The sequence below is a fragment of the Opisthorchis viverrini genome (assembly GCF_000715545.1).
Source record: "Opisthorchis viverrini unplaced genomic scaffold opera_v5_417, whole genome shotgun sequence".
NCBI classification, from domain to species: domain Eukaryota; kingdom Metazoa; phylum Platyhelminthes; class Trematoda; order Opisthorchiida; family Opisthorchiidae; genus Opisthorchis; species Opisthorchis viverrini.
The window spans coordinates 49,080-56,392 of NW_008752073.1; positions in this window are offsets into that span (position 1 = coordinate 49,080).

Here is a 7,313-nt window from a genome sequence, read left to right on the forward strand (position 1 = left end):
TGTGCCTTTCAGGTGAACGACAGCCACTGACCGACAAGAACAAAACCGACCCGGGAAACTTGGGCAAAAGCCTCGATCCTGTGTATCAATGCGTGAATCCGTGAATAAACAATTATCCAATTATGGTGGTCCAGAGGTTCCCACAGGTTCCCACATACAATATATTCCGAAGATGGTCTGACATGTTTTGATACCAGAGTTAGCGCATGAGACTCGCGAATGACCGCTGCAAGCGCGAACGAAATCAGAAGAGAGAACCGAAGCACGTGACCACGCTTGTATATTGTGAAACTGAACATGTGCGCAACTGATGAAAAAAGTAGTGTTATAATGGAAGCAAAACAAGGGTACAAGACACCACACAACCCCATCTCCGGAGCGTTGACCGTAAAAGGGGAAAACGCTCAAATAATTAAATTAACGAAACAAAAATCTGCTCACTTCAAATTTCATCAGCTAAGTGCTGATGGAGACAAACGCGTCGTCCGGAACGACTTGTGGAAGGGGTGAGGTTGGCGGCAGAGGTATCTCGGGTAGGTGCGAGTGTTGTTCGGATAGCAGGATCGCTAGATGTGGTCGTAGATGCTTCGATGTAGGCAGGTTTCAGACGATCAATGGAGACGGTATCATACTTTCCGCTTCTCTCTAAAACAAAGTATTTGGAGTGGCGTTCGATAACCTTGAAGGGGCCATCAAAACAACATTGGTAAGCCAGACTGAAACCGATCTAACATCGGGCCCGTAAGGCTTCTGGCGGTAAACTGAATTTTACTGGCGAGGTTGACTGCCCCATAAGCTTCAATGGCTCGACGGCACTGTCCACATGCTACCTGACGTCATACCCCAAACTTTATCCCATGAGGCTCGACTGGTTCAGGAAGCTGAACCCGCGTGAGAATTTCACTAATTCAGTTTGCAACCTTGCGCATACTGCACCTTCACACGCTCTCCAAACAATTCACATTCCGAAGCGTTCACTTCGGGACCACTATTGGGCTATATTCGCTGACGGGCTTGAACAGTGCACGAAAGCAAGGGCCCAAGAGACAAACCAGTTTTCAGGCCAAAACGCCCAGTACAATGTGCGGGCTTACCCGTCGTTGACCAAGAACTGGACCGGCTGCAGAAGACTGGGGTTCTTCAACCGACGAACTACTCCGCATGGGCCGCACCGATCCTGTTGGCCAAGAAGGCTAACGGGGCCATTTAGTTGTGTCCATATTCGTTCACCAGTCCCAGTGCTGCACTGGGCACCTATTAATACATTTGGCCTCTTCCAGACAAATTGTTAGAGAAAGTGGATAGCGGTAAATATTGAGCAAACAGTAACTCGGCCGATGCCTTCAGGTTAAAATTGAGGAAGAATCCCACAAACCTCTGACGACCGGTGCGCACCGCGATGTGTTCCGGGATGCCCGACTGCTATTCGGAGTCAAAACAGCATCAGCCATATTTTATTTTAGGAATGCGATTATGAAGGATGCCCTGGGCATTGCTGCCTTGAGTCTTGGGTTCCGACCCCCACGACTTATGGCAGCGCTTTGATTACGCGTTTGGTTGTATTCAAGAATGTGGCTTCAGCTTGTAGCGAAAAAATGCACTTTCTTCATGCATCATTACTGACCAACATGGAAGCCGACGAGACCTGGAGAGCATCAAATCCATGAAACATATGCCAACACCCACAGACGTGACGTCCCTCGGGTCCTCCCACGGTCTCATCAGTCACTGCAGTTTGTTTCTGCCCGCCATGCATGGCCCACGTGACTAGTCGCTTACTAAGAACTACGAGTGGACATGGTCAGACTATGACTCTGTCACCTCCGTGCCGGGTACCGATTGTCTACAAACCTACCACGATCCATCTCTATAAATCCTTGTGGCGTCCGATGTCTCGAACTATTGAATTTATGCAGTGATTTCACATTTATTTCCCGGTGGCAGTCAGAGAGCCACTGCACATGCGGCCGGATCCCTGACATCGACCAAGCGTAACTAAAGGTAGGTAAAAAAAGCTTTGGCGATCATGTTTGCCGTCAAAAAGTTTCATACAATGTTCACAGGCCGCTTCTTGTTGTGTTTGGCTCTGAAAAATGGAGCCCGGTATATACTGCAAACCGTCTCCAGCGACGAGCCACTATACTTTTGCGATACCACATGGAGATCAAGTACAAGTCCACCACCAGCCTCGGAGACGCATTGCCGCCCCAAAGAAGGTATAGTCAGCCATCCTGAATCATTTTCATAAAGGGTACCCGGGAACAAATAGAATATAGGACCTTACTCGGAGTTATGTCTACTGGCCTTTGATTGACTTCCAGATCAAGTTAGTCTCTAAGTCTCAGCGGCGGTATGGTGAAGCATCCAAGCTTCTTTTGAAAATCTATCTACAGTCGCGTATGCAGGTCCATTTGGTGGCCGACACTGTTTGGTCGCGGCTATTGGCTTAACAAATGGTCGGAAAGTTTTTCACTGAAGAGCAACACAACTGACACTAGAGTCTCAGAGCTCCAACGATTGTACAGCCGCTTTGGAACACCAGAGACTGTTGTTTTCTGTTTGTTGCCGCCGGGCTGGACTCGTCCCGGTTGTTTCATTAAAAAGCGGACCTTCCGTATGTTGAAAGAAGAGATTGGTAAAAAAGGACACAGATGGAGTAGCTTGAAGACTCTGAGATACACAGGTCTTATATCGACGTGCGGAACTGCAGCTTCCCATGTCACAATTGTTGTTGTACCGCACCAGAGCCAACTTAGTCAACCAAACAAGCCGCAGACACCTACCTATTGCTCCCGGGAGTGAACATATACAATGAAGAATATATGTATACAGAGGTTCCTAACCCTTCGCTACCAGCATTCAAGATTAGTGCCCGAAGGCATTTCAGTCGCCATGTACCGCTTGTTAACTTGGAGCTGATAGCAGTGCTTCGAGGACTGGTGACTATTTCTCCTACACTTACTTTTTTAATAATGCTACTGTTCAACTCCTGTAATAAATACCAAATCAACCGGTGATCTCGAACGTTCACTCCCTTCAGCCCTTATATATCTGATTATCCCAACCGAAACACCACTCTGCGTGCTTATATCGGCTTTTGCTGGAACCCTTGTACTTTAGTATCGTGTGTTAGCAAGCCCAACCCTCGGTCACTAGTACATCAAGTACAAATTCATCTATATCTTATCCCATATGGCCACTTGTTGCCATCCCCCTCATTACGGTTGACATGAAGTTTTGTATATATGTATGTGTATATATGTATATATATATATGTATATGTATATATGTATATGTATAATAACGCACATTATCCCATTTAATGTCTCCCCAAGCTCACCATGCTTCACCAATCTCGTCCAATCCACTCATATACCAAACTTTTGAGATTTGGCAATACCCGGTTTGGTCGGCTGTTATCCAGTCCGCCTGGTCTATAATCTACATCAAAAGAATCCCCAAACGGACCAAAAATCATGTGACCCTATGTCGGCCTCGTTCTACCTTGTTTGCCAGCCTCGCCTGGGAGGAATCCCGCCGCTCAAAGAATCGCATAATCAACCTGGTCTATAATCTACATCAAAAGAATCCCCAAACGGACCAAAAATCATGTGACCCTATGTCGGCCTCGTTCTACCTTGTTTCCTTGGCCAGCCTGGGAGGAATCCCGCCGCTCAAAGAATCGCATAATCAAGCACAATGACTTATATGTTACGTCCGTTATGGAGCTGTCCAAAAACTGAACTACGTCAGGCCAATGATGGCACGGAACTGTCACACCCAGGTTGATAGTAAATCCGTAACTATCCCTTTCCGTCTCTCGGCCGTACCACGTCGCCATCTACTTCCATTAACTGCACATTCGAACAAGCTCCCCATCTGACTCCAGCTAACTCCATGGCATGTTCATTCTAATCCGCTGAATCTTTCATTTGAATGTAACAATTTCTTTGTTTCTATGCTTTCCGCAAAATTCAATAGCTTTCTGTACAGTTCGTGATCCGGCTCATGTGTTGCCAACATCTCGCCCTTCCAAGTAACTATTACGCCCGACTCCACAACAGCGACACCAGTGCGTCTCTACAGTTCTGCTGTACACCAGGTTTCTGGGATTTCAGGTGCCATTTATCCGCTTCGTTAGTCCCCCCACTTCATCATCCACAAGTACGCCTTTTGTGACCCTGGCGATGGACCCAGCAGTCCAAGGCCACGAGGCCTTAGCGGTGGTTTCAGGTTTCAGTTCAGTAGGAGCACCTTGACGACGCCAAATCTGCTGCTTCACTTCATCTGATGTTCTGGTTACTTATTTTTCACCGTTACATCTTTGTTTTCGTGTGTCAGGCAGGAAACATCTTCTTTCGTCCTCCCTGGCTTTGTTTTTGCCTGCCACCTTCAAATCCTGGCGTTCCGATCTTGCTCGATATTGTCTCCAAAAGCACATAGTAACTCTAATTCCCTGCCCGTGTCGCTTTAGTAGTGACTACGCCTACATTGTTAGTGCCCACTCCGTATGATGCCGCCCATTCCCTAACATCCCGTCGGTCATTCTCTTATTCTGACTATAACATTATGATCATGTCCAACGGTATGCCACTCACAAGTTGGGAACAAACATTATTATCATTATCCGACAGCAGCAGTAAGTTCACATTGTCGACGTTCGCAGAATTTCGTCGTGAGTATGACAAATCTCATGTCATCCCGCCGCCGTTTCATCCAGAGTCGAACGGATAGGCGCAACGTCATGTTGACTCTCTGAGGCGTGCACTTCACAATTCCAGATGAACTGACCAAAGTAAGACGTTTTGCGAGGCTTCCTGCCGGCATATCGAGCGCCGCGTAACCCAACCAAGCTGATGGAGTGTCAGGCGCTGCTTCGAAGGAAGCTTCGAAGCCGTATAGCATCATCCGGCTGCACAAATGCAGTTTAATCACTGCAACACCAGAATGGGAGAACCGTTCAACCAGTATCATGAGGCGACCGCGCGCTCCTTCATTGTAGGCCAGAGATTCTTGGCTCGCGACTACAAGAGCAGATACCCTACGTGAAATTCAAGAGATCCTTCACCGGCGAGGTAAAGTGCTCTACGGTGTCCAAGTTAGCCCGGCCAGGTGGATACGTCACGCAAACCAAACCCTATTTACACACCCACGCAAATGGTGGAAACGAGCCGAGGAAGCCGAACAAACAGCTGCAGGGAAGTATGCAATCCATCACGACGAAACAGCTTCTGGTCACTGCTGCGAAACGGATGGGGACACCGAGACATGACACATCAGTGGCTAGAGGTATTAATATGCGTGACTCCACCGCGCATGCATCCAAGCTGTAGGTTTTAGTGCATAGCTTTCCTTCTTTACTGAAAAACCGACTCGCAATCCTGGATTTATGCACCAATCATATCAGCTACCGCCCCCAATGCGTAGCCATCTAGACATCTCACGCATCCCATACCAAAAATTAACCACTATACGGCAGGTACGCAGTTTGGACAGCGGAAGTGTGAAACTGAATGTGGCAGTCACAGAAGGATCAAACCGAACTCTGTTGTGACTAGACCCTTTGTACCGCCTAGTTTGCGCCGTCGTACGAAAGAGCGTAAAGAGGGAGTCCGAGAACATTAAGCTGGATTCCGACCGGAAATTGCTTGCATGGTCATATTTAAACTTCATCAAGCCATGGAGTAGCAATATGTGCAAAAAGGCCCCACAATCTTGGCTTTCCTTCATTTCAAGCAGCATTTGGCTGTTGACTGGCTGGTTGTTTTCAGCATGCTTGTGCGACATCACATGCCCTAAATGTTTGTGAACATTATGCTTCCTTTGTATTCACATACTTGTAGGAATGCGAGAACGCACTTTGGGTTCTATAAAAGCCGCCATACAGGCAGTGGTGTACGACAACGATGCCCATTACCTCCATTTTTGTCTATTTCTAATGACGGAGTAATGAGATTAACGATAGTAATAACAAGTACGCTACTTTTCAGATCTGTTCAAGCGAGAAACTTGCCAACCTAAGGTGTTCCGAAAACAGTTCTTATTTTTGAAAAAAACTGCGCGCAGAAAAGGCATCAATATCTCAACCGTATGAGCATTGCGTCCAGTTCGAGAACGGAAAAATCTCTTCTCATCGGGTTTCCTGTGAGAAGTCGACTGTTTGTTGTTCCACTCGGCGGGTCAGTCAGAATCCCCGGCAAATGATCTCAAACTGAAAGCTGACGGTCAGCCTTGCACGCAGGATTCAGGTCATGCCCTGGTTTGAGTCCGTGTTACAGTTCGCTTCTCAAGCATCGTCCGCTACTTAGTAGATTCAGCGGTCATAGTAGCCCGCCTCAACAATTTGTGAACGCGAAAAATTGCATGCGGTCAAATGAGGACTGGTTCGAAATTTAAAACTTCATGAATTCGGTTTTGTGCTATGCAGAATCATATCGTGGGCGCAGTTCGACTCAAACTGGATCTCACAGTGATTGAGGCGAGGACAGGTGGCCTCACCGTACCAACATAAAAAAATTGGCGATAAAATGACACCTGGTTCGTGCCTGAGAGGTGATGAAGAAATCGAACAGCCCGCGGTTTTTTGACCCTGCCAAACTGCGTTCTAATCTATCCGCAAAACTGGGCCACAAAGCCATGGATCAATGAAGTCATTGCGCAGGTAGTCTAGCAGGTGGGCAGAACGCCACCAAGAGCAATTTTGTTAACCCTAGATCCCTGGCTCAACGACCAACGCACCAGTACCTTTAGGATGGGACACCTAGCTTCTCGGTCCCAGCGAAGGAGAAAGTCAGAAGCGAAAAGACACTCAGTAATCAGTGTCTTTACCCCATCTTTTTGGGGGATGGTGAATATTCATTTGGCTTGAAAAAGCTCAAGCACAGCGTTCGAAAAAAAGTGCCAGAGAAATGATGAAATTTTCACGGTGTTCCGCCTACAAAAACGGTCTTTCTTCGGGCGCCATTGCTCCTAATTTTCTCACAGTCGTCATTATACACAGGTTCACCAGCATTCCTGGACGTTTTGAAGACGTTCTTACCTTACGACAAATTGAACACCATCACACACACCTAAGGTCAGCGGTGGCTTCTTTGAATCTTGAAGCAGCGTTTAGCTCGGGCAGTTGCACTGTGTTGTGGCAAGGTATCCCCTTAAAATGTGTGCCAAAACCCTTCGTCACACTGCTTTAATCCTTATAGTCCAATATCAGCGAGCGTGCGAAAATCTACGAAGGTTATTCCCCTGAGCTCTTCATCAAAAGGGCTACTCACCAGGGCCGCAGCTCGTTGCATTTACATGTGAACATCTTAACT